This window comes from Ambystoma mexicanum, chromosome 11 (assembly GCF_040938575.1).
Source record: "Ambystoma mexicanum isolate Mex_15411 chromosome 11, UKY_AmexF1_1, whole genome shotgun sequence".
Classification (NCBI taxonomy): domain Eukaryota; kingdom Metazoa; phylum Chordata; class Amphibia; order Caudata; family Ambystomatidae; genus Ambystoma; species Ambystoma mexicanum.
Window position 1 is genome coordinate 1,114,565,647 of NC_090934.1, and position 24,465 is coordinate 1,114,590,111.

General features: G+C 46.1%; 1 protein-coding gene across 13 annotated transcripts in view; it reads left to right on the top strand.

Annotated features, from left to right (window-relative positions):
- TMEM266 (transmembrane protein 266) overlaps positions 1-24,465 on the top strand; it is an 818,009-nt gene that overhangs the window by 95,456 nt on the left and 698,088 nt on the right. For all 13 annotated transcript variants that reach the window (XM_069624431.1, XM_069624435.1, XM_069624430.1 and 10 more), the window contains one exon: positions 10,877-10,982. The gene's annotated coding sequence lies outside the window, so the exon portion shown is untranslated. The remainder of the gene's footprint in view (positions 1-10,876; positions 10,983-24,465) is intronic.

A 24,465-nucleotide genomic window follows, 5' to 3' on the forward strand; every position in this document is an offset into this window, starting at 1 on the left:
AGTAGCCACTATTCATGCTGTAAGCCTGTGCCCTGGCCACTTTGCCTGGGCCAGCCAAAATGCATACAGAAGAAATCCTAGAGCACACTATCGATACCAATTTTGAAGGTCCTGAAGGGGTGTTTTCAGAGGAGGAAGACAAACTATCAGGGCTTCCTTCTGCTCAGATATGGCCTCCATCCACTCCTCTTAAGGCAAGTTCCACACTCAATCCTCCTCTTTGGGCAAGTTCGATGATCTGGAGCCTGTAGATGGTGAATCGAAAGAGGTTACATCCAGAGACACTCCGGCCAAAGAAATTGGGGCCTTCCGCACTACCATAACAAAAGCAGCCAAGATGTTTGACCTCCTCCCCACTGAGCAAAGGAAGGAGGCATTCCTTTGTCAGCAGAGAGAAACATCTGTGTGGACAGTGGTGTCCATTCCAGTCCTTCTGAGGATGGGCTACTAGCCTTGAGGAACTCTTTTACTGCTTTGAATTGCTTTGACAAGAAGTCTTTGGCACCAGACAATGCCCCCAGATGGATGCATACTCAGTCCAGTCATGAGTCTGTTGTCTCCACTGCTACCAGGAACAGATCCACTAACCCCTCTTCACTGTGTGCTGTTGGCAAGAGTATCATTTAAACTGCGGCTACCACAATCAAGGCTGCCAACTTCTTTGCCTTCCTTGCCAGATAAGGCTGGGAACTGTGGTACAAAATTAGCCCTGTCCTGGACTTCCTCCATGAGGATAAGAAAGAGGAAGCATTTGCTTTACTCCATGAAAGTAAATCTGCTTCCGATCATGCCATCTCAGTGGTAGTGGATATAGCTGACACTGGCATCTACTAAATGGGCAACCTTATGGTTCTGCATCTCCAAGGTTGCCTAAAGGACACAAATTCTCGACCGGATGTACAAACAAAAGTGATTGTTGTGGCTTTTGATGAGGAAGACCTTTTTGGGAAAAAAGTGGCCGATACACTGCAGGCTTTCAAGATGCACATGGACACTGCTCGGTCCTCAGACACTCTGCAGCAAAGACAGCTGTGTCAGTCCTTTTGATCCAAACAGAACTGGCATGGACTACTACCTGCATATCAGTCAAAATCTTATAGAGGGCAATTTTCACCTCATACAAGCACTTCAAGGCTAGATCACATCCTTATAGAGACGCCCATTGATGATGTAGCACATCTGTTTGTCTGTTTTTTTGTTTATTTATATAGCGTGCATAACCCTGAGGTATCTAGGCGCTTACATTTAGGAGATTAGTTTCAGTGCTTCAGGTTACAGAAGAGGAAGCGTAAGAGGTGGATTACAACATCTTGGAACATGCAAAGGTAATACATCATACCCAAAGTGCAAAGGAGAAGTACATGGTAATCATATCCATTGAGCCTGACCCAATGTTGCAGGACGGCAACAAAACAGAGATGCGAAGGTTGAATCAGTGGGCAAATACATGGTGCCAACCCCGTGTTGCAAGGCGGCAGTGGCACACAGATGTGAAAGTCCAGCAATGGGCAAATACATGGTGCCAACCACATGTTATAGGACTTCCTCCATGAGGATAAGAAAGAGGAAGTAACCACATGTTATAGGACGGCAGCAGCACACAGGTGCAAAAGTCAAATCAGTGGGCAAATACATGGTGCCAACCCCATGTTGCAGGGTGGCAGCAACACACAGATGCAAAGGTTGAATCAGTCGGCAAATACATGGTGCCAACCCCGTGTTCCAAGGCGGCAGCTGCAGCACCCAGATGCGAAAATTAATTAGGGGGCACTATTGGGCTTAGAAGAATTGGATTAGAGGAGGGGAAGGACATCAAGGGCAGGATAGGGGGCACACAGGCGACTAGGGGTGGGAAACGGACAGGGAGCAGACAGGGGCCTTCGTTGTGGGCCTTGCTTGAATGGGCCGGCTCCCGCCTCCCGGTTGCAGTGATTGGCTTAACAAGCCATGAGCAACCAATGGGGAGGGAGAGCAGGCCAGGAAGCAGAATCAGAAGAAAGAATCAGGCGGCCGTGATGGAGGGCTCAAACAAAGGGCAAGAGGCTGCAGGAGTGCTGGCAAGGATTAGTAAGTGGCCAGAAAAGGACAGGCAATGTCAAAAAATAAAGCAACCTCGCCAGACGCTTTCAAAGCTGGAGTATATTAAAAGCAAAATTCTTTTTTCTTTTTTCAACAGAAAAGGTGCCATAATCTCAATCAAAAAGGCCAGTCCATCAAGCAGGGTTGTCTCCTGCACAGCGCTGCATTCCGCTTTATCACCCCAGTGGGAGTGCGTTTTTCCTCATTCCAACATTGATGGAGACAAGTAACTTCAGATTGATGAGTGCTTTTGTTAGTGGGCCAAGGCTACACCCTAAAAGTTGTTAAAAAACCCCATGCCATCCTCCCTTTCTGGCAAGGTGGAAAAACCTCTTCACACTGGAGGTGCTCTCTCTTGTGGAACGTGTCCAACCTGCGCAGTGGAACCAGGTCAGCTACTCATGCTATTTCCTAGTGCAAAAGAAATCCGATGGACGGAGGCGACAACACATTCTCTGCCAACTGGCAAAAGTAGATTTCCTGCCATCCCTGGACATGGAAGATGCTTAACTTCAACATCTCCATCCACTGCCGTCATTGCGAATTCCTGTTTCACATTGGCACGACAACATTAACAATTCAAGGTCCTTCCTTTTTGGCCTGAGATCTGCCCCAAGGAAATTTTACAAAATGCCTGCCCCCCGCTGCAGCGTACTTCAGAAAGTTGGGTATCCATGAAAATCCTTATTGGGACCATTTGTTGATAAGGGCACTGTCCTGCCACCTGGGCCTACAACACACTCAAGTCACTGACAGTGGTCTCTCTTCAACAAAGAACAAATCTCTCCATATCAATGTTCTGGAGCTCAGTCTGAGCTCTGATGAATCTGATGTCACCACTCGTTTCCCAAAGGTAGCCACACCTTATGTGGCATGGGGACAGCAGTCACTACCTGATCCTGACGTAGGGGGTGGTTATGCGAGGGAGAATCACATGAGTGAAAGCATCCCTCAGAGGGATGGACAGGTGTTATCAGAGCGATATCCCCTCCATTCACCATGCCTTAATGTAATATTGTGTGAACCCCTTCCAGCATCCTGCAAACGCTGCTGACATTTTTTACTGAGTAAAACAGCATGTTCTGAGACGAGGAAGAGGACTGCCATGAGAAAGAGTGTGGACCATAATGCATCTAGTGTTGTGAAGAATGTGATTGGTCCAAGACATTTTCCAGCCTGGAGGCAGGAGTTTAAATCAGCTGCTGCAAGAAAATAGAGAGACTTTTCGTTTCCAAGCATTAGCTTGGAGACCAACGAGGGACGCAGAGTGTAGTGCAGAGCAGATGGTGTCCCAATCCAGGAGTGAACCCGAAAGCTAGGCGAGTAGAGGCAGCTGACCCAACTACTCCTGAACAGTCACGGAGACCAGGAAGCAGACAGGAATGAGAGCCGTGGCTCCATATCACTGCTGGTGAACAAAGAGGTGTAGAGGCAAGTTCTGGACCAGTCGCGTAGTGAAGTTGTGCAGGTTGGCCGTGGAATCACCAGATGAAGGAAGATGCAGCTGTAGCTGGGACTGGAAGCCAGGACAGGCTTCATCCCGATGCAAGGTGTGAGAATGTTCTGTGCCGTTGACTGGGGAAAGCCTCTCGAGTGCAGCAGATTCTGAGGCGAGAACCTGAATGTCTACGATTGGTGTGAGAGAACGCATATGTTTTCAGTGAACTCAGAGGGCAGAAGGGCACGGTGAAACTGAGGCAAAGAGACCCTGAAAGAGTGAATTGGTTGCCAAGAGTGGGGGAAGTGAGTAATACTCATTGGAATCAGTGTAATCTTCATCTTCCCAGTATTTTTGCCATAAATTAACTTGGGGGGAAAACCATGCCCCCTTGTACAGAATGGAAAAGAGAGATTGTAACATAAAGTCCTGGCAGGAGAGTATACCAGGCAAATCGCAGATCTGGGATTTACACCCTGAAGGAATTGTATACGAGAGCCTGGTAGGGGAGTATACTAGGTGTTTTGCAAGTCTGGAACCTGCACTCAAATTGTGTAAAGGACCTGTACAAGAAAACCTGCCAGGAGAGTTTACCAGGTGTTTTCACAAGTCTGGAACCCGCACCCAAATTGTGTAAAGGAACTGTATAAGAGAACATGGCAGGGGAGTATACCAGATGTTGTGTGAGTCTGGGACCCACACCCAAGTTGTGTTATCTTGGCGGGAGAATCCTAAGGAAAACCAATGCCCTAAAGGTTTGAATTGTATTGAATGTGGAAAGAAAAGCCTGGGTAAGCGATTAATTTCCCCTGGAGTGGATTGTAACACAAGAGGAGGAAGTAAGACTCTTAGGCTATAAAGAACTTGGCTATTCTTTGAACTTTTGTTTCTGTGGAAAGAATCCTGGGCAAGAGAGTCATTCCCTTTGGAACTGCGAAAATTATAAATTCAGAAATTTTGTTGGAGTTATATTTTTTGTTGAACTTGAACATTTGCCTACTTTCTAAACCAAAAAAGGCCTGTCCCAGCAATGTATGCTTGTGCTGCCAACCTTTTCATGTTACTAGTGCCCAAATCAAATCCTGTCTTCTATTTTAATTTATGCACATGATGACCCCAGTTCTGCATCATGTTTCTCTCAGTGCCCACAAACTGTGCCTTTGCCCCAGACGCACACGCTCATTGGCATATACATATGTACACCTAAAAACATTCACGCAAACATGCCTTCTTTGTTATAAGCCTCAAAGCCGGGAATGGTTAATTATTTCACACCTTACATTGGAAAACACCTGCTTATAGTGATTCTTTCACAAAGACATGCATCATGTACACAACATTTGCACATCCAACATTCATTGGTAACACTCAAGGAGAGCTGACAGGATTTCAGAGGAAAGGGCTAACGCTGCATTGTCTACCATGTCTTATGCCAAGGACGCACCCACACCGAAACTTGGGGGTGGGGCTAGACTAAGGCATAACAGCTGGAGAACTAATGTTTTGCATGGTATATACAAATAAATATGACCATCTGTTATGTTTCCAAAAAGTGAAAAAGCTTGGCCCCACTTACTGGATCATTTGTTGTGCAAAATATGGTAACAACAACCACCTCAAAATCAGTCTACATCACACCCCAACAGACAACAGATCTCATTGCCCAACTCCAGCACCGAAAAAACACAGGTTACAAATGGAACATACACTGCCTGAAGGGTACAACGTCCTTTCGTCGCGGGATGTTTTTTCGCAGGGTTTTTTACTGCAATTTTTTTAGAAAATGAGGGGGTTTGGGGGGGGAACCCCCCCCAAAAAAAATAATTTGATGGGGTTTTTCGAACATGGAACCGCCTGAAGACACGTGCCTGCACTGATCTTCCGTATACATCACTCTAACTCACCACTGATAGACCAACACAACTCTCCACACTCCTTAAAGACCTCTCTGACAGGTACCACAGACAACCATACAATTTGCATTGGCAACCCAGAGAATACACTAACCACATCTCACAAAACATATAAAACGTACACACCACAGAAAGCCCTATTATTTAAAATCTACATAAATCAATAGTGTAACAATGCCATCATGCACTGCCACCCCCCCTCCATCCCCACGGTTTTATGTATGTCCCCTACCACACCTCTTACAGATCATGAAGATCCAAGAAAAATGTAACAACAGCAGAAGGTGTTCAATGTAAAACCAAATAACAAAAAATAACAGGGCATATCAAAGAGTTTCACTCCTTCGCCTGTGGGGCAGTATTCAGGATGGTCCAGGCAATTTCGGTGATTGATAGAAAGAGGGAAGAAAATGAACGTTGGTTCTACCGCAATCATACTACTTTTGTGCACTGACTGGCTGGTGAGACTATGTAGCTGCCCGTCAAATCAGGTATTATGGGACAGAGGAAGAGCTAGTGCAACAATAAAGCAATTGTGGGTGACAGTCTCATGGGCCACTAACAAAGGAGCACAAGCATTTGTCTTAGAATCATTACATCTGCCCCACTGTAAGAGGTTTTTTCCATGTAGTGTGAACTTCATCACATATAAGGACCCCAATGTTTGCAGTTAAGTCACGGTGATATTAAATTATTAGCTACAGATTGCATACCTTTTTTAATTTTATTTTTATTTATCAAGTGTTTTGGTTCAGAAAAAAGTATAAACCTTTCACTTCATACAAAAAAATACCACATCAAGAAGAGAAGAAGAAAGAAAGAGAAGTTAAATCAACATGCTTTAACACAAAATACATTTACTTATTAAGCCACATTTAATAAAATATCACTTAGGAGAAAAACGGGGGAAATTAATCGATGTCCGTCATCATAAGTCTAGCATTTTTTTCTCTATCTGGTCAAGAAAACCAGTTAGAGCCAGTATCCAGGTCTGACCCTGGCCAACCATCAAGCTAGACCACACAAAAACATTAACGTTTTTCATCCCCAAATGTTTATCCCTTTCTGTTTGCAAAGCCGGGCAATCAGCTACCAGATGCTTAATAGTCTTTTTGATGTTCAAGTTCTTACAAAACCTACAATTCTGGTTGCTCATGCCCAGCCCCCATTTACTCATCCTTTCCAAAGTCGGGATTCGATTTAGCCTAAAACGTAGGTAGTTTGTCCTACGTTTAGGACAGGGGAAAATGTAGACATACTTTGGGAGCACTTCTCTTTTGGTGAGACATTTTCTATATTCAGCATACGTACTCTACGTCCCCACCTTTTCTGAGCAGATCACCCAATCATATTTGTGTAGTTTATTCTTGACAGCGGCCGCGTTATAGCAAAGCTCTTCTGTTTTTGATGACCCTATCAAGGTACGTAAGCCACACATTTCTTCCTTGAATTTTGTGATGGAAGCACCAGATGCTCTAGTTTGCTCTGCCGCCCAGCTCTGATAGAGAGACGTCACTGGTGGATTTAGTAATTTGGCGTATTCCGCCATTTTTCTCCATTTGGCTCTTGTCGCCATACTTTGGTTAAGTGGTGAAGCCAAGATTTTAACCCACTCTGCAATTTAGGCACTTGACCACACACTTTCCAACTTTTACTTGATGCATATGCTTAAGCTTTGGATTCAAAGACTACAATAATACAGTCTTATAGTGATTGCTTGAAAAATACACAAATCCCATAGATAAGCAACCTGGCAATATGTAAATTCTTATTGAATCATGTCAAGACAAAATACTATAATTGTGTTTTTTGTTTGCACATCCTGATTGGAAAACTACAGGCCCTAGAATGCACAAAATGCATGCCTAAAATGCCTTATATCACACTACTGTACTTTTAGCACTTTAAGATAAGCGAATTAAGGGTAATTTTACAACGAAGTCACCTGCTTATATTGATGGTTAATCACAAACATCCAACTTTCTATTATGCATGATGTTAAGAACATTGGACTATCCACATAAAAGTAAACCTATTTATTTTTGCATGTCAAGCTAGCAGTCATTATGGATATAAATGGATATTTACAAGGAGCATTATTGTGTTACTCACTTTAATTGACCTGGTACTAGGCACAGCTTTGATCGGTAACTGGAAAGGAGTGGTGTTCCTTCGTTTGAAAATGCTCCTTCACTGCCAAAACATAAAAAACAGATGCTGCTAACAGGTGGAATGTTTTACAACCGTAATTGCAAGGTCGTAGTTAAAGTGCTTTTTGCCATCTGCATTTTGGTACTGCTCGTGGCAGCTGTGACGGTGAGCCCAACATCGGAAGGGAGTGGCTACTTTCATTACATTAAACTGCTGCACATTAGAAGGGCATTGCTAAAAACAGACAGGTGTGAAAACCTTGCATCCCAGGCGGTCAGCATGATATGTGGCCTGAACACTTTCTTCCAGCCGCCTTGCCCTCCTGAGGCAGCAGCTGAGGAAAAGTCCCAGACTGCCATAAAACATACTTGTTTTCGGCCCTGTGGAGCCCTGTGAGGGGTCAAGTTGCCCCCCACATCCCCTGACATACTAGGGTATGGGGGATGACCAGATCAAAATCGGGAGTAAGGGGGAGCTATTAGACCCATTTATTGCTTTTTCATAAACATACATTCCTGAAATGTGACCACAAGCTTTTAGGTGGGGATTTTTGGTTGACATATAGCTGTGAAATGTGCAGATGTGAGTGCCAGTTATAATGGTATCCAGTGGGAATGTTGCCAGAAACAATGTAGTCAGTGAAAAAGTCGTGGTGAATATACCTCTGGAGTGAAAAAGCTGCCAAGCAAAACATTGGGCGTCATTATAAGTTTTCCGGTCCGGAAACAACGGTACCAGTAAGCTTGCCGGTACTGTTGTTTCCGGACCGGCAAACTATGAGTTCTGCGAGCGGGTGCCTTTAAGCCTGCCAGGTTTGACCTGGTGGGCAGAATGGCACTCGCGCGCGGATCTCGACGGATGCACCGTGCATCCGGCCTCCCCATTCCCATTGAGTCCAATGGGACTCAAAAGGGAATGGGGAGTAATATTTTCCGGCGCCTGGGAACGTGCAATTACCTGGTCCTCCAGGGCTGTAATGCTCCAGTAATTGCCCATTCCCAGGCGCCAGAAAATTCATGACTCCGGCGGCAGCCGGGCCGATATTTACCGCCACGGCTACCGCCAGGGTCATAATGATCCCCATTGTCACAAAATGCAGCTGAAAAGTAGCCATAAATGTAGTGCTCGGTAATTGTTAGGGTTAATGAGGGTTCTGTGGACTTCTAATTGCCTGGTTTAGGGCTAGGATAGGGGTTGATTGATTGATGGATAGGTTATTTATATGCGCCTATACACAAGTGTTTCAAGGCGCAACCAGGCAGGCAGGGGAAAACAGGGGAGAACAAGACAAACAATCTTTCTAGGCCTAGTATCATTTAGATTGTGCAAGTGCGCAGATAAGAAATTCAGGGGAGGGGAAGGGGAGAAGTGCACCCATTGGAACAGTGCCCAGGGTTAAATGCAGGAAGAGAGGTACTCCAAGGGGAACATGCCCAGGAATTGCAAGGAAGGCCAGGTGGCAGTGCAGGAGGGCCCGAAGGCAAGTGCAACGGACTTGGTAGAGAGGGCAGGTGTCCTATATGACTGAGAGGAGCACCAGGCAGCCAGTCAGAGGGAAGGCAGAGAGAAAAGTAGGTGGGGGAAGGTTAGCAGGAGAGAGGTAGAGAGGAGGAAGAAGAGAAAAGGAAGGTCTTGAGGAGCTTCCGGAACTTAAGGAGGTCTGGCCCAAGGTAGAGAGTGTCAGGATGGCCATTCCAGAGGGAGGCACCTGCAGAGGAAAGAGATCTACCACCCAGTATCGGCTTGCTGAAGCGACTCACCCATAGAGAATTGGAGGTAGACGAGCTGAGGGCTTTTTAAGGAAGGTACTTAGGAAGAGAACGTTGGAGATAGAAAGCCTTGTGGACAATGCAGAGGGACTTGAACTTGATCCTTGCATCCAACAGAAGCGAGTGGAGGGATTTCAGAGCCGGAGAAATGCAGTCCCTGGGCTTGAGGCCAAGGATAAGTCTTGTGGTCCTGTTTTGCATGAGTTACAGAGGGCGGAGGGTAGAGTTAGCTAGATTGAGAAAGAGGCTGTTGCAATAGTCAAGCCTAGTGAGAACCAGGGCTCTGGAGACAGTGAGTTTCCGGGGGAAGGTGAGCAAAGGTAGCCTGAAAGAGAGCTGCGTGTCATCCGCATAACACTGAAAGTTAGAGGAAAAAGTAGAGATCAGTTGGGCCAAGGGGGCCAGATAGAGATTTAAAAACCAGGGCGAGAGGATAGATCCCTTGGGAACACCACATGTAGAGAGTGCGATGGAGGAGAGGAAGGACCCAAGTTCAACCTGGGAAGGTCGCCCCAAGAGGAAAGACGATGGCCATGCCATGGCCTGATCCGTGATGCCCAGGGTGATCAGGATGTTGTGGTTCACTGGGTCAATGGAAGAAGACAGGTCAAGAAGGATGAGGACAGAGGGAGAGTTAGAGTCAAGGTTAGAGAGCAAGTCTTCACAGGTGTTAAGGAAAGCAGTTTCCGTGCCTCTGGCTGCTCTGAAGCCAGACTGATGGTCATGGAGACAACCAACAGATTCAATGTGGAGGGTTAGCTGGAAGATAGCCAATTTCTCCAGGAGTCTGCCCAGGAAAGGAGTAACAGAAATTGGGCGATAGTTTGCCGGAATGGAGGGGTCGGCAGAAGGCTTGGTTAGGTTAACGATAGAATGTGGTTAGGGTGAGGTTAGAATTTAGGGTTAGACTAAAGATGTAGAATTAGAGTACGAGTTAGGGTCAGGGTTGTTGATGCAGGGCTGGTGATGGGGTTTGGTTAGTTGTTAGGGTAGATTAAATGTCAGGGTAAGTATTAGGGCAGGGGTTATGCTAAGGCTAGGGCTAATAGAGTATTGGTTGGGGTAGGTGTTAAAGAAAGGGCTAGGGTAGTTGGGCAGGGCATGTGATGTTGGCGTAGGATAGGGATTAGGATAAACCTAGTCGTTAGAGCAAAGTAAGCATTAGGGTAAGTGTTAGAGTTGCAGTAAGGCTAAGGTTATGATTGGAGCAAGGGTTTGGGGTAGGGCAAGCGCTATGTCATTTGTTGCACTCTGTTGATGGGGTTGAAGTTAGGTTCACTGGTCATTTTCCACTGATTTTTTATTGAGTAACATGCAAATAAAATGCTTCAGCGCGCTGAAGCGTTTGTGTTCGGTAAGAGTTCAGGGTAATAATCAGCTGATCATGTTTTATTGTATACTATATTCCTATATCAATTTGCAATGTTATGGAAAGGATTGTTGTAGATCAGGCAAGATGTGAACCTTTGTTTATTGCACATGACTTGTAACATAAATTAAACAAACTGATTTATTTTTTAACCCAGGTCAGATGTCTGCATGGAGAGACCCATCAGGAAAAAGTGGTAAAAGAAAGCACAAAAGAGAAAGGAGAGTTACGCAGTGCCACAAAAGGTTCCTGGAGAAAATCAGGTGGAACACTTGACTATTGATTGTTCAGATGTGGGGTTTTTCTTCTTCACTTGCTTTGGACGTTAGCACAACACGTTTTTTTTCTGCTGCATTATGTGATGGTGGTGGCATGCAAATGGCATAACAGTGCTTTCACACTGAAGTGGGCGCTTGATCTGACAGATTGTGGCAAAGAGAGTTCTTAAGTGTGGAAAACTGGTGATGGGGACAGGTCTGAAGTGGGGATTTCAGAAGCAGAGTAATATTAGGGCCATGAAGTTGGGGCCATACAGCATTCCAAGTATACCATTTAAAAAAAAATAATTGTGGCTTTGCAGAATAGGAGCAGTTTATGTCGCCCCACTGGTATTCCAGTGCTGCACAATAAGGGCGTTGGTGATTTTTGTTTTCCCGACGGAACATCCATTGGTAGAAATAGGGTGTTTTGAAATGTTTTAACACAGGTCTCCTGTGAAGTATTTACTCTTGCATCCTCACTGTCTCCTGTGAAGTATTTACTCCTGCGTCCTCGCTGTCTCCTGTGAAGCATTTACTCCTGCGTCCTCGCTGTCTCCTTGCAAGTGTTTACGCCAGTGTCCTCGCTGTCACCTGTGAAGTTTTTACTCCTGCGTCCTCGCTGTCTCCTGTGAAGTGTTTACTCCTGCATCCTTGTTGTCTCCTGTGAAGTATTTACGCCTGCATCCTCACTGTCTCCTGTGAAGTGTTTACTCCTGCGTCCTCGCTGTCCCCTGTGAAGTGTTTATGCCTGCGTCATCACTGTTGCCTGCAAAGTGTTTACTCCTGCATCCTCACAGTCTCCTGAGAAGTATTTACTTCTGCGTCCTCGCTGTCTCCTGTGAAATGTTTACTCCTGCGTCCTCGCTGTCGCCTGTGAAGTATTTACTCCTGCGTCCTCGCTGTCTCTTGTGAAGTGGTTATGCCTGCGTCCTCGCTGTTTCCTGTGAAGTGTTTACGCCCGAGTCCTCGTTGTCTCTTGTGAAGTGTTTCTGCCTGTGTCCTCGCTGTCGCCTGTGAAGTGTTTATTCCTGCGTCCTCACTGTCTCGTAAGATGTATTTACTTCTGTGTCCTCACTGTCTCCTGAGAAGTATTTTCTTCGAATGGATTGTGTCCTCCCACGTATTCTTCATTTTATGATATTTGTATCCTGCCAGCTTCGCTACTTCGGAAAAAAAATCTCTCGGCAGAGGGCGCTGTGCACAAGGTCGTGGTGTCGATGTCCCTCGACGGGCTCCGTACCGTGTCGACGTCAACATCAGTATAAATAGCTCATGCCGCGTCAGTTGGCTTCAGTTCAGTTTTTCCAATTGCTTCGCTCTCGAGAACGGCGCACTTCGAAAGTTTCTTCTGAAAATGTCATCTTCCACCCCTTCTACTCCCAAGACGGTGCTCAAAAAATGTATCGACTGCGGTTCGAAGATGTCGATTACAGATCCTCACCGTGTGTGTGTTTGGTGCCTAGGTTCAGACCATCGAACCGGCGACTGTGGCTCCTGTCAGTCGATGACGGAGAAGGCCCTTCGTGAGAGGAAAGGTAAACTGGCGGTGGGGCAGGAAGCTTCTAAGGCCTCCTCGAAGGCCTTGTCAAAAAGACATAGGAAGTCGAGCGATTCGAAAGAATCGATCGTCGTAAACGCTCTAAGAGATCTCGATCTCACAGAAGATCAAGACGCTCTTCATCTTCCTCTTCAAAAAAGAAAGGCTAAGTGGAGACATAGATCTCCCTCTTCATCCTCCGATACATCTACCGAATTGGTACGATGCCCGGATTCCCCAAGAAAATGGGAAGAATGTAGAAGGAAGATGATGGAGGTCTTTGAGAATGTGGCCTCAACCCCCTCAAAGAAGCCTCAAAAGAGCCAGACCCTGGTCGCTCTGATGGGCGACACAGGGAAGTCAGGAACTACTGTATAAAAACCCAGTAGTATGGGTGAAACTCGTAAGACTCCAGTCGACGTCCAATCGTCGAAGATTCCTCTAGAATCGAGTGTTTGACCGACACTATTTAAAAAACAAAAGTCGTTGAAACCCTCGACTACTTTGTCGGCACCGAAGGCTTCGACATCAAAGCCAAAAGCGTTTTCGACGCCTTTGTCGAAGACATCGGTGTCCTCGAAGACTCCTTCGATACCATCGAAGGTTCCATCGATTCCTTCGCCCCAAATTCATGAACAGGAAAGGAGATTTACTCCTTTACCTAAGTCAGACTTTAAGTCTGTGGGCCTCATTACGAGTCACCCGGTATGGAAATAACGGTGGCGGTAAACCCACCGCAACTGTTGTTTCCATACCGGGTGATCTCGAGTCGTGCAGGTGGAGGTGTCATTCCCGCCAGGTCTGACCTGGCGGTTTAACACCACCCGCCTGCAGGTGGACGTTGAAACACTGGCACCATCACGAGATGGTGCCGGTGTGTTTCCACTTCCACATTCCCATTGAGTCCTATGGGACTCAATGGGAATGGGGATTTACCGAATTCCGCCTCCGGAATTCACGGATCACCGGGGTCGTAATGCCCCGGTAATTCTGGGAATCACAGAGGCGGAATGGTAATACGAGTCCGGCGGTAACCTGCCGGAATTTCAGGCACGGTTACTGCCGAACTCGTAATGAGGTCCCATGTCTTCTATTTTTGAAGAAAGTAGCTCTGAAGAAGAAGAGGTTTCTCCTTTTGGAGTACAATATTGTACTAGAGAGGTCCCAGAAGAATTAATCGATCCAGAATCGAAAATGAGAGACCTTTGTGATACCCTTAACTCTGCTAGTGGCATTGATACGTCACCTGAGCTGGGCTTTGCAAAACCTGACCCTGCAGAACATGCAGATTCAGGGTACAGGAGTTTAATGAATAGAGTGGTGGAATGCATGGGCTGGGGTAGAGCCTCACCCACTTTTGATCAGAATGATATGACTGACATACTTCATCAGGGCCCCCAGAAGGATCCAGTTCTCCCCTTCCATAGGGCACTTCAAAGAACGGTAGAAAAAAACTGGGAGGTTCCTGATTCAATTGCTGCAGTCAACAGTAATTTTCTAAAGAAGTATAGAACTTCTAGTTCTGGTCCTGATTATTCAAGCAGGCATCCCACTCCAGAAAGTCTGGTTATTCAGGCTGCAACTTCCTCAAGACAGACAGAATATCAATCTATCCCGCGGATAGAGAGGATAAGAAGGTTGATGCTTGGGCCCATAAGGTCTTTACTTCGGGTAGCATGGCTCTCAAGTCAACTAATGTCACCTGTACCCTGGCCAGGTTCACCCATACCCTGTGGGACTGCATTTCGGCGGCGGCTGAACATATTCCAGAAGGCGAGGAAAGGGAAGGCTTCCTGAATATTGTCAAAGATGGAAAGGAGGCAATGGGGGAATGTCTCCAGTCTGGACTGGATACTGCTGATAGTATCAGCAGATCCATAGCTGCAAGCACAGTGCTACGCAGATTTGCGTGGTTGAGGAAGTCTGGGTTTGCACCAGATGTGCAGGCCGGACGTGCAGGCCAGACTTCTCAAAATGCCTTTTGATGGCTTGAGGCTGTTTGGCTGATGAAAGCTTAGAAAAACTACAGACCTCAAAAGCGGCAGCTAAATCTCTTAGCGCCTCCATGCGGCAGCCTCAGAAACCTTATTCGGGCTCATCTTCCTGGAGAGGTCGTTCTTTTCGGTACTACTCCTCTTTTGGTAGAGGAAGAGGACAGGCCATTCAAAGAGGCAAGAGAAATGTTGCTTGTGGTGGACGAGGAAAAAGTGCAAAACCAGCCTCAGGAACGGCATCTTTGCCCTCTGCCGCTCCTGCAGCCGCCTCCAAATCACTCTGAGGCCTTATCACACAAAACCCCGGTGGGAGGCAGAATCTCTCAGCATCTGAAAGAATGGCGGGGCATTACTTCAGATGCTTGGGCGCTGGAGACAGTAACTCAAGGTTACTGCCCTCACTTCCTAGAAAGGCCTCAGGACCATCCACCGGGAACCAGCTCTGTCAAAATTGCAGATCCGCTCCTGTTGCAGGACATTTTAACCCTGCTAGAGAAAGGTGCAATAGAACAGGTATCTGTAGGGAGAGGAACAAGGCTTGGTACTCCCCCCCTACTTTCTCATTCCAAAGAAGGACGGAGGATTGAGACTTAATTAACTTGAACAAGTTCCACGGGAAGGACAAGTTCAAGATGGTAACCCTTTCTCAGATCCTTCAAGCTCTCCAACTCCAAGACTGGTTGTTATCATGGGACCTTCAGGATGCTTACTTTCATGTGCCAATCCATCCCAAGCACAGAAAGTACCTGAGGTTCGCGGTTGCCGGTTCTCACTTTCAGTTTCGAGTTCTGCCATTCGGGCTGACCTCCGCCCAAATGGTTTTCACCAAACTGATGGTGGTTGTGGCAGCGAGTCTCAGGAGAGAGGGGATTCACGTCTACCCCTACCTGGACGATTGGTTGATCAGAGCGCATTCTCCCGAACAAGCTCAGGAACATCTGTCGATCAGCTGTCACTTCCTTCAAAAACTGGGTTTCTCCCTCAATTTCAAGAAGTTTCACATGATACCATCCCAAAAGCAGTTTTGGATACTTCCTCGGGCAAAGCCTCGCCTCCCGAGGTGAGACCTCTCCACATTCTGCAGATGGTAACAAAGCATCTACCGGCCTTCGATTTTCTGAGGTTGCTCGGCCTCATGGCATCCTGTATTTTTCTGGTGCTAGAGGCAGATTGGGAATGGGATCCCTTCAATGGGCCCTCAGAACTCAGTGGTCCCAGTTCTCAAGGAGTATGTCAGTTCTTCTGCAAGTCCCCAGCGCAGTTGCTCAGGATCTACTATGGTGGGCTTGCAACAACATCATCCTCAAGGGAGAATCCTTTTGGCAACCATGGCTGGAGATAACAGTAGTAACGGACGCCTCACTCACGGGGTGGGGAGCCCACACCAATGATCTGACACTCAGCGGTCGTTGGTCTCGATTGGAGTCCAAACTACACATCAACCTATTGGAGCTGAGGGCAATCAGACTAGTGCTGAAGCCCTTCCTGCCCTCTGTACAGGGAAAGAATGTCCTGATAATGATGGACAACACAGTGGCCATGTACTACCTCAACAAGAGAGGAGGCGTAGGGTCACTACCACTGTGCAGAGAGGCAATGCAGCTCTGGTTCTGGACAATATGAGAAGGAATCTCTCAATCGGCAGTTCACCTAGCCGGAGAGCAGAACACGGCAGCAGACGCTCTGAGCAGGCGGAGCACAGTCTCCCACGAGTGGGAGCTAGCTCAGGAAGTCCTTCTGGAGATCTTCGCCCTTTGGGGAACCCCTCAAGTGGATCTGTTCATGCCCATGGTAAACCGGAAGTGCGAACAGTACTGTTCAAGGGAATTACCTCTGAGAGGAGCTCTAGGAGACGCGTTCATGGTGGACTGGAAGTTTCCACTTCTGTACGCGTTTCCTCCAGTCCCCGTGATTTCTCAACTAATCAGGAGGTTGAAAAAGTTTAAGAAAACTATGATCCTAATTGCCCCGGATTGGGTGAGGTGGATGTGGTACCCGGACCTCCTGGACATGTCCATCTGCCCTCCAATACGTCTTCCGCAAAGAGAGTATCTTCTCTCGCAAGAGGAAGGTCGGGTTCTCCATCCAGAGGTCAAAACACTCAACCTTCACGCATGGTTTCTTAGAGGTTGAGATACGATTGAGATCTTCTGGATAACGTAATGGAGATTTTGCTTTCAGCCAGAAGGCCAGCAACAAAATCCTTGTACCGGTGTCTTTGGAACAAATTCAGTAACTAGTGCAAAGATAAGGTTGTGAACACTTTCCAATGTGGCACCCCAATGGTGCTCTCTTTCCTATTGCATCTAGCCAATCTGGGGCTCCAGATCAGAACAATTAAAGGATATCTAGCTGCGCTGTCCATTTTCAAGCGCTCCTCGGAAGAGGTTTCTTACTTCAAAATTCCATTGATAATTCAATTCCTGAAAAGGCTTACTAATGTATACCCTCCAGTCCCCTTTCATGTCCCAACTCTGGATTTAAATCTAGTACTTAAGTTTCTAACCTGTATACCTTTTGAGCCTCTGCACCCATGTCCCTTGAGGCTTCTAACTTTAAAGACTGTCCTTCTTGTGGCATTAATATCAGCCCACAGGGTTAGTGAACTAAAGACTCTCTCATGTAAACCTCCATAAACTACTTTTTACAAGGATAAAGTGGTGCTTAAATTTAAACCATCTTTCTTACCAAAAGTAGTTTCTGACTTCCACTTGTCACAAAAAATCATATTAGCAACATTCTATCCTCCTCCTCATTTTGGCAAAGAAGAGGAGAGACTGCATAGACTGGACCCAAAAAGGGCTCTCAGTTTTTACATTTCAAGAATGTCAAAATTACGTCAAGATGACCAACTTTTTGTGGGTTATAAAGGTCATAAATTAGGATTAGCTGTGACAAACCAAACTATATCCCGCTGGATCATTCTGGCTATAATTGAGTGCTACGGATTGGTGGGGAAAAGACCTAGAGGATGGGCTGCAAGCCCATTCCACTAGGGGGATGGCTACTTCTGCAGCTCTGACGGGGGGAGTCACTGCAGCAGATATTTGTTCAGCTGCAACATGGGCATCAATGCATACCTTCATCAAGCATTATTGCTTAGATGCATCTTCCTCCAATGAAGGTTTGTTTGCCAAGGCGGTACTTCATTCCGTCCATGAGAACCTTAACTAGTACTCCCACAATGCATAAATTAGTTTTCAAAAATTGATTAGCAGAGTTTGGTAATTACATTATTTTTGATTAGCAAACAGGCTCATTTGATTAGCAATTTTCAACTAATATTGTTAATGTCACCAGAAGTTATTTGTACCCAAGACATGAAATGAGCACCAAAACATCAGTTTTGCGTACCGTTGAAATACGACATTAGTGAGAAGAGTCTGGCCTTGAAAATTCTTTAAACTTCAACTAGACATGCAGGTCAGGTAACTTAGTTTACCTATTCAAACTAAGAGAAATGCACTCGACCCTAAGCAACGGAGGACAACACATTTAAAATGTGATTTCTTTACAATGGTACATGTCCATACAAGCCCACTTTATGTTTGGCACACTGCTGCCACCCAGAGGCCAGTCATGCACAGTGAAACTTTTATTTGACATTTTTCTGCAAACTAAATGTTAAATCAAAGTTTCAAACATCTCTTGCAAATGCTACTCGCCCTTTATAAAATCTACTTGACTATTCAGTGGGAGAAAAGACTTTGCGACCCATAGATGGGTGTCTGTAAAATATAAAAGGATAGCTGCATGAACAAATAAATAGATATGATAAAAAAAGGCTCTGAAAACAGTTTGTCCAGCTGTCTCCTGCAGTTGGTAATATATAATACAATCATAAAGAAAAGCGTACTCTGGAGCCAAACTACAGTGTTTGGTATTACAATAGATCTGTAGATGTACAGACTGGATGGAACTATTGATTGCTACTTTATGTAAACGTCTAGTTCTCTTTATGTATTCATTGTGTAAGAGGTAAGAAAGACTAAGCAGAGTGGATTGCGTAGCATGTCGAGAACTGAACAAACTAGGTGGAATATTGTAGTTTGTGGTCATCTCACTTTCAGGGTACCTGGTATAAAGCAACAGAGTGATAATACAGAATTTCAAAGAATATGGGCTTGCTCATGCGTAGAGCACCAATTGCAAGATGTATGCAACGTGCAGGTTACAGAACTAGGTTTGCCATCAAAAGAATTTGATCATGTACATTATCAAACGTGTTCACTTGTCAATATGATGCATCTTTCCCAACAAAATGAAATACAGTGGACACTATGAAATTTAGATACACTAACATAAATGTTACTGTAACACATGGAGATGAAGCTGTGCATTCACTGAAAAGGGCAACTTAAATAGCTAACTTTGCTACACAAGTGTCTATTTGATTAGCAAACCTACAGACTTGCACAGCAAATTGCTATGCGACACTGCTTATTTTATGCCTTGCTCCCACCTCCAAAATTAACACTGCTATGGGAGTCTATCATAAAATGAGGAATACGTGGGAAGACACAATCCATTTAAAGAACAAGTTACTTACCAACTGTAACGTTCTTTCGACTGGATGTTCCTCCCACGTATTCCTCATTGCCGCTCCCATCCTACCACACAGTACAGTTTACGTTACTTACACTTTCCTCTCATGAAGAGTCTATCAGTCATGAGGCACGCCTGGGTGTTCCTCGAATAATTCCTCGGAAAAACAGAACTGAAGCCAACGGGCGCGGCACAAGCTATTTATACTGATGGTGATGTCGACACGGTACGGAGTCCGTCGAGGGACATCGACGCCACGACATCATGCACAACGCCCTCTGCCGAGAATTTTTTTTTCCGAAGCAGCAAAGCTGGCAAGATGCAAATATCATAAAATGAGGAATATACGTGGGAGGAACATCCAGTCGAAAGAACGTTACAGTTGGTAAGTAACTTATCCTTCTGCATCCTTGTTGTCTCTCATGAAGTGTTTACCCCTGCGTCCTCGCTGTCACCTGTGAAGTATTTACTCCTGCGTCCTCGCTGTCTCTTGTGAAGTGTTTACGCCGATGTCCTCGCTGTCTCCTGTGAAGTGTTTAAGCATGCATCCTCGCTGTCGCCTGTGAAGTGTTTACGCCTGAGTCCTCGCTGTCTCTTGTGAAGTGTTTTTTGCTCCTGCGTCCTCACTGTCACCTGTGAAGTATTTACTCCTGTGTCCTTGCTATCTCCTGTTAAGTATTTACTTGTGCGTCCTCGCTGTCTCCTGTGATGTGTTCACTCCTGCGTCGTTGCTTTCTCTTGTGAAGTGTTTACGCAGGTGTCCTTGCTGTCTCCTGTGAATTGTTTACTCCTGCATCCTCCCTATCTCCTATGAAGTGTTTACGCCTGCGTCCTCGCTGTCGCCTGTGAAGTGTTTACACCTGCATCCTCGCTGTATCTTGTGAAGTGTTTTTGCTCCTGCGCCCTCACTGTCGCCTGTGAAGTATTTACTCCTGCGTCCTCGCTGTCTCCTGTGAAGTTATTACTCCTGCATCCTTGCTGTCTCCTGTGAAGTATTTACTTGTGCATCCTCACTGTCTCCTGTGATGTGTTTACTCCTGTGTCCTCGCTGTGTTCTGTGAAGTGATTACTCCTGCGTCCTCGCTGTCGCCTGTGAACTGTTTACTCCTGTTTCCTTGCTGTCTCCTGTGAAGTGTTTACTCCTGTTTCCTCACTGTCTCCTGTGAAGTATTTATGCCTGCGATTTCGCTGTCTCCCCTGAAGTATTTACTCCTGCAACCTCGCTGTATCGTGTGAAGTGTTTACACCTGTGAGCTCGCTGTCTCCTGTGAAATGTTTACTCTTGTGTCCTCACTGTCTCCTGTGAAGTATTTACTCCTGCGTCCTTGCCGTCGCCTGTGAAGTGTTTACTCATGCGCCCTCGCTGTCGCCTGTGAAGTATTTATTCCTGTGTTCTCGCTGTCTCTTGTGTAGTGTTTATGCATGCGTACTCGCTGTCTCCTGTGAAGTGTTTACTCCTGCGTCCTCGCTGTCTCCTGTGAAGTGTTTACTCCGGTGTCCTCGCTGTCTCCTGTGAAGTTTTTACTCCTGCATCCTCGCTGTCTCCTGTGAAGTATTTACTTGTGCATCCTCACTGTCTCCTGTGATGTGTTTACTCCTGTGTCCTCGCTGTGTTCTGTGAAGTGATTACTCCTAGTACCTCGCTGTCGCCTGTGAACTGTTTACTCCTGTTTCCTTGCTGTCTCCTGTGAAGTGTTTATTCCTGTTTCTTCGCTGTCTCCTGTGAAGTATTTATGCCTGCGATTTTGCTGTCTCACGTGAAGTATTTACTCCTGCATCCTCGCTGTATCGTGTGAAGTGTTTACACCTGTGAGCTCGCTGTCTCCTGTGAAATGTTTACTCTTGTGTCCTCACTGTCTCCTGGGAAGTATTTACTCCTGCGCCCTCGCTGTCGCCTGTGAAGTATTTATTCCTGTGTTCTCGCTGTCTCTTGTGTAGTGTTTATGCATGCGTCCTTGCTGTCTCCTGTGAAGTGTTTACTCCTGCATCCTCGCTGTCTCCTGTAAAGTGCTTACACCTGAGTCCTCGCTGTCGCCTGTGAAGTGTTTATGCCGGCGTCCTTGCTGTCTCTTGTGAAGTGTTTTTGCTCCTCTGTCTTCGCTGTCTCCTGTGAAGTATTTACTCCTGCGTCCTTGCTGTCTCCTGTGATGTGTTTACTCCTGCGTTCTCGCTGTCTCCTGTGAAGTGTTTACTCCTGTTTCCTCGCCGTCTCCTGTGAAGTGTTTCCTCCTGCATTCTCGCTGTCTTCTGTGAAGTATTTACTACTGCATCCTTGCTGTCTCCTGTGAAGTATTTATGTCTGCGTCTTCGCTGTCTCCTCTGAAGTATTTGCGTCCTTGCTGTATCGTGTGAAGTATTTACTCCTGCGTCCTTGCTGTCTCCAGGGAAGTGTTTACTCTTGCGTCCTCACTGTCTCCTGTGAAGTATTTACTCCTGCGCCCTCGCTGTCACCTGTGAAGTACTTACTACTGCATTCTCGCTGTCCCGTGTGAAGTAATTACTTGTGGATCCTCGCTGTCTCATGTGAAGTGTTTACTACTGCGTCCTCGGGATCTCCTGGGAAGTATTTACTCCTGCATCCTCGCTGTCTCCTGTAAAGTGTTTACTCCTACATCCTCGCTGTCTCCTGTGAAGTATTTACTCCTGCGTCCTCGCTGTCTCCTGTGAAGTATTTATTCCTCCGTCCTCACTGTCTCCTGTCAAGTGTTTACGCCTGCGTCCTCGCTGTCTCCTGTGAAGTATTTACTCCTGCATCGTCGCTGTCTCCTGTGAAGTATTTATTCCTTTGTTCTCTCTGTCTCCTGTGAAGTGTTTACGCCTGCGTCCTCGCTGTCTCCTGTGAAGTATTTACTCCTGCATCCTCGCTGTCGACTGTGAAGTATTTATTCCTTCGTTCTCTCTGTCTCCTGTGAAGTGTTTACTCCGGCGTCCTCGCTATCTGCTTTGAAGTATTTACACCTGCGTCCTCACTGTCTCCTGTGAAGTGTTTACGCATGCATCCTCGCTGTCTTCTGTGAAGTGTTTACGCCTGTGTCCTCGCTGTCTCCTGTGAAGTATTTACTCCTGCATCCTCACTGTCTGCTTTGAAGTATGTAAGCCTGCGTCCTCGCTGTCTCCTGTGAAGTGTTTACGGCTGTGTCCTCGCTGTCTCCTGTGAAGTATTTACTCCTGCATCCTCGCTGTCTCCTGTGAAGTATTTACTCCTGCGTCCTCGCTGTCTGCTTTGAAGTATGTAAGCCTGCGTCCTCGCTATCTCCTCTGAAGTGTTTACGCATGCGTCCTCGCTGTCTCCTGTGAAGTGTTTACGCCTGCGTCCTCGCTGTCTCACAGGAAACCATTGCTGATACTGGAGGGCAGCCTGTCATCAGGCTGCCATTCACAGCCATGCTCCTTTCCAGGCACGGCAGCACATCCTCCGAACTGGGAACTCATTCTATTGCAGTGTGTTTCTCTTTATTTCCTACTGTCTTTTCCCAATTCTTCCTCTTTTTCCTCTTTTGGATTCAGGCGACTTATGCCACGAATCTATTTGCTTTCAAAATGTGAACTGTTTAACACACCGTCCGTTGGCTTGCCTTCATCTTCAATGATACCAATGTTGTCCTTCTCTGATCGACTGCCTTATAAGGGCCAATACCCAGACCCAGACCTGGCCCTGTCCAGCTTCAGCACAGTCCTTCAGTCTTTTTCGATTTAAAGGCATTTATTTGGGTTGCACTGGAGACAAGTCTGGAAATGGCATTTCCCAAAAAAATAAAAAGGGATGGATTGTGTTCGTCCGTAAGATTACAAATGGAGACCACATATATGTTACTCAGTCTTGACCCTGCCCCCAAAAGGAGCCACAGAGTCTGAATGGCTGGGTCAGTTCCCCACTGCATGGGAAGATAAGAGCATACTCTGGCCTTGTTTGACCTTATCATTGAGGTGCACCTTTTTTCTCTAGGCATAGCAAGCATTTTACCCCCACTGGGATCTAGCTCCCCCAAAGACACCAAAAAGTGATGGATTGAAATGTTTGAGTCAATTCTTCTTAACCACTGGGAATTCTTCTGGGTATTGCCCATGCCAGTTTTGTTGAACGTATCCGGGCTGTTACAGAGAGCGGGCATTATGACAGAGTCGTATTGGTTAACAACCCTTGGTTAGGAGCGCTCCCTCAGCTGCAAAAAACAGCTGAAGGAGTGCTCGTATTATACTGGACTGACTCCTCCATAATGGGTGAGAGGGGGCCAAGACCCGGTGGGTCCCATTATGGACGAGTCGCCCCTGCAATGAACAAAGTAACTGTTGGGAGGTGGAAAATTATCTGTGTGGTGACATCCCAATGCGTTCTTAAAAACATTGCAAAAGTTGACAACGACCAAGTCTAGCGTACAATAATAGGGAGTCAATGAAGATTTGAGAAAACTCACACACAAGATTGGCAGAAGATTGTAGGGATAAGCCTTGGGAAGAGCTCCCATCTGTGTTGTTTGTGGCTGAGTTCTCAAATAAGTAAAGTTATCACGCAGCCGAATGGTTAGTGCCCATGTTTCTTGAAAACCAGATTTTTCAATCCCTTCCGACAGCAACAATTCTCCGGTCTTTTGACAAAGGGTCTGATTTACAAAGATGTTTTAACATAGGAAAGTCCCATTGAAACCAATTAAATAAGTAACCAATTATAAGTCTGCTTTATTCCACTGAGGCAGAAAAGAGGGTTCTTCCCTTTATTTAAATCAAAAATGTCTGCATAGAACTATGCCTCCCGGGGCTAAGCTTTCCTAATATGGATTCAAAAATTGAGCAGATAATAAAGCGCGGTTTAAGTCAATCTTCCCGGCTCGCCCAGTATGGCTAATTGCCCTCCCCGAATTTCCATCCGGGATATCGTAGGTAGCCAGAAGGTTGAGGCGTGCAGCAGGAGTAACAGAAACAGATGGCCGGTTCTATAAATGAAGCCACAACACCTCAGATCTTGTGTTGATGGATCGCTCAGGACAACGTGGCCCTCTTCAGTTTTCCTCATGCCCCCTGGTTGTCGTCCCAAAAACCCAATAGATGTGTTCTTCTTGACCCTTTCATGGGCCCTTTCGTGGAAGTGTGCTGCCTGGCATGGTTATTCTCGGGGCCGGATTTACAAAGCTCTTTTCAACGCGGTTGCGCCATTATAAAACGCTTTTTAAAATCAGGCCCTCTGCATCTATCTATCACATTTATGTTTTTCTGGTTAAAAAAAATGTAGTGTATGACAGTTAAAAAAGGGGGGGAATGTCCTTGGTGGGACCCTTCATTGGAATTTGCACACTGGAAAAACGTGGACTGAAACAGGAGATCTTTGCATTATGATTTGTTTTAATCTTAATCACCTGAGCGTTTCCTGTTGGCATGAATTACTAGTTAATAAAAGCGCAATTGTACACAACTC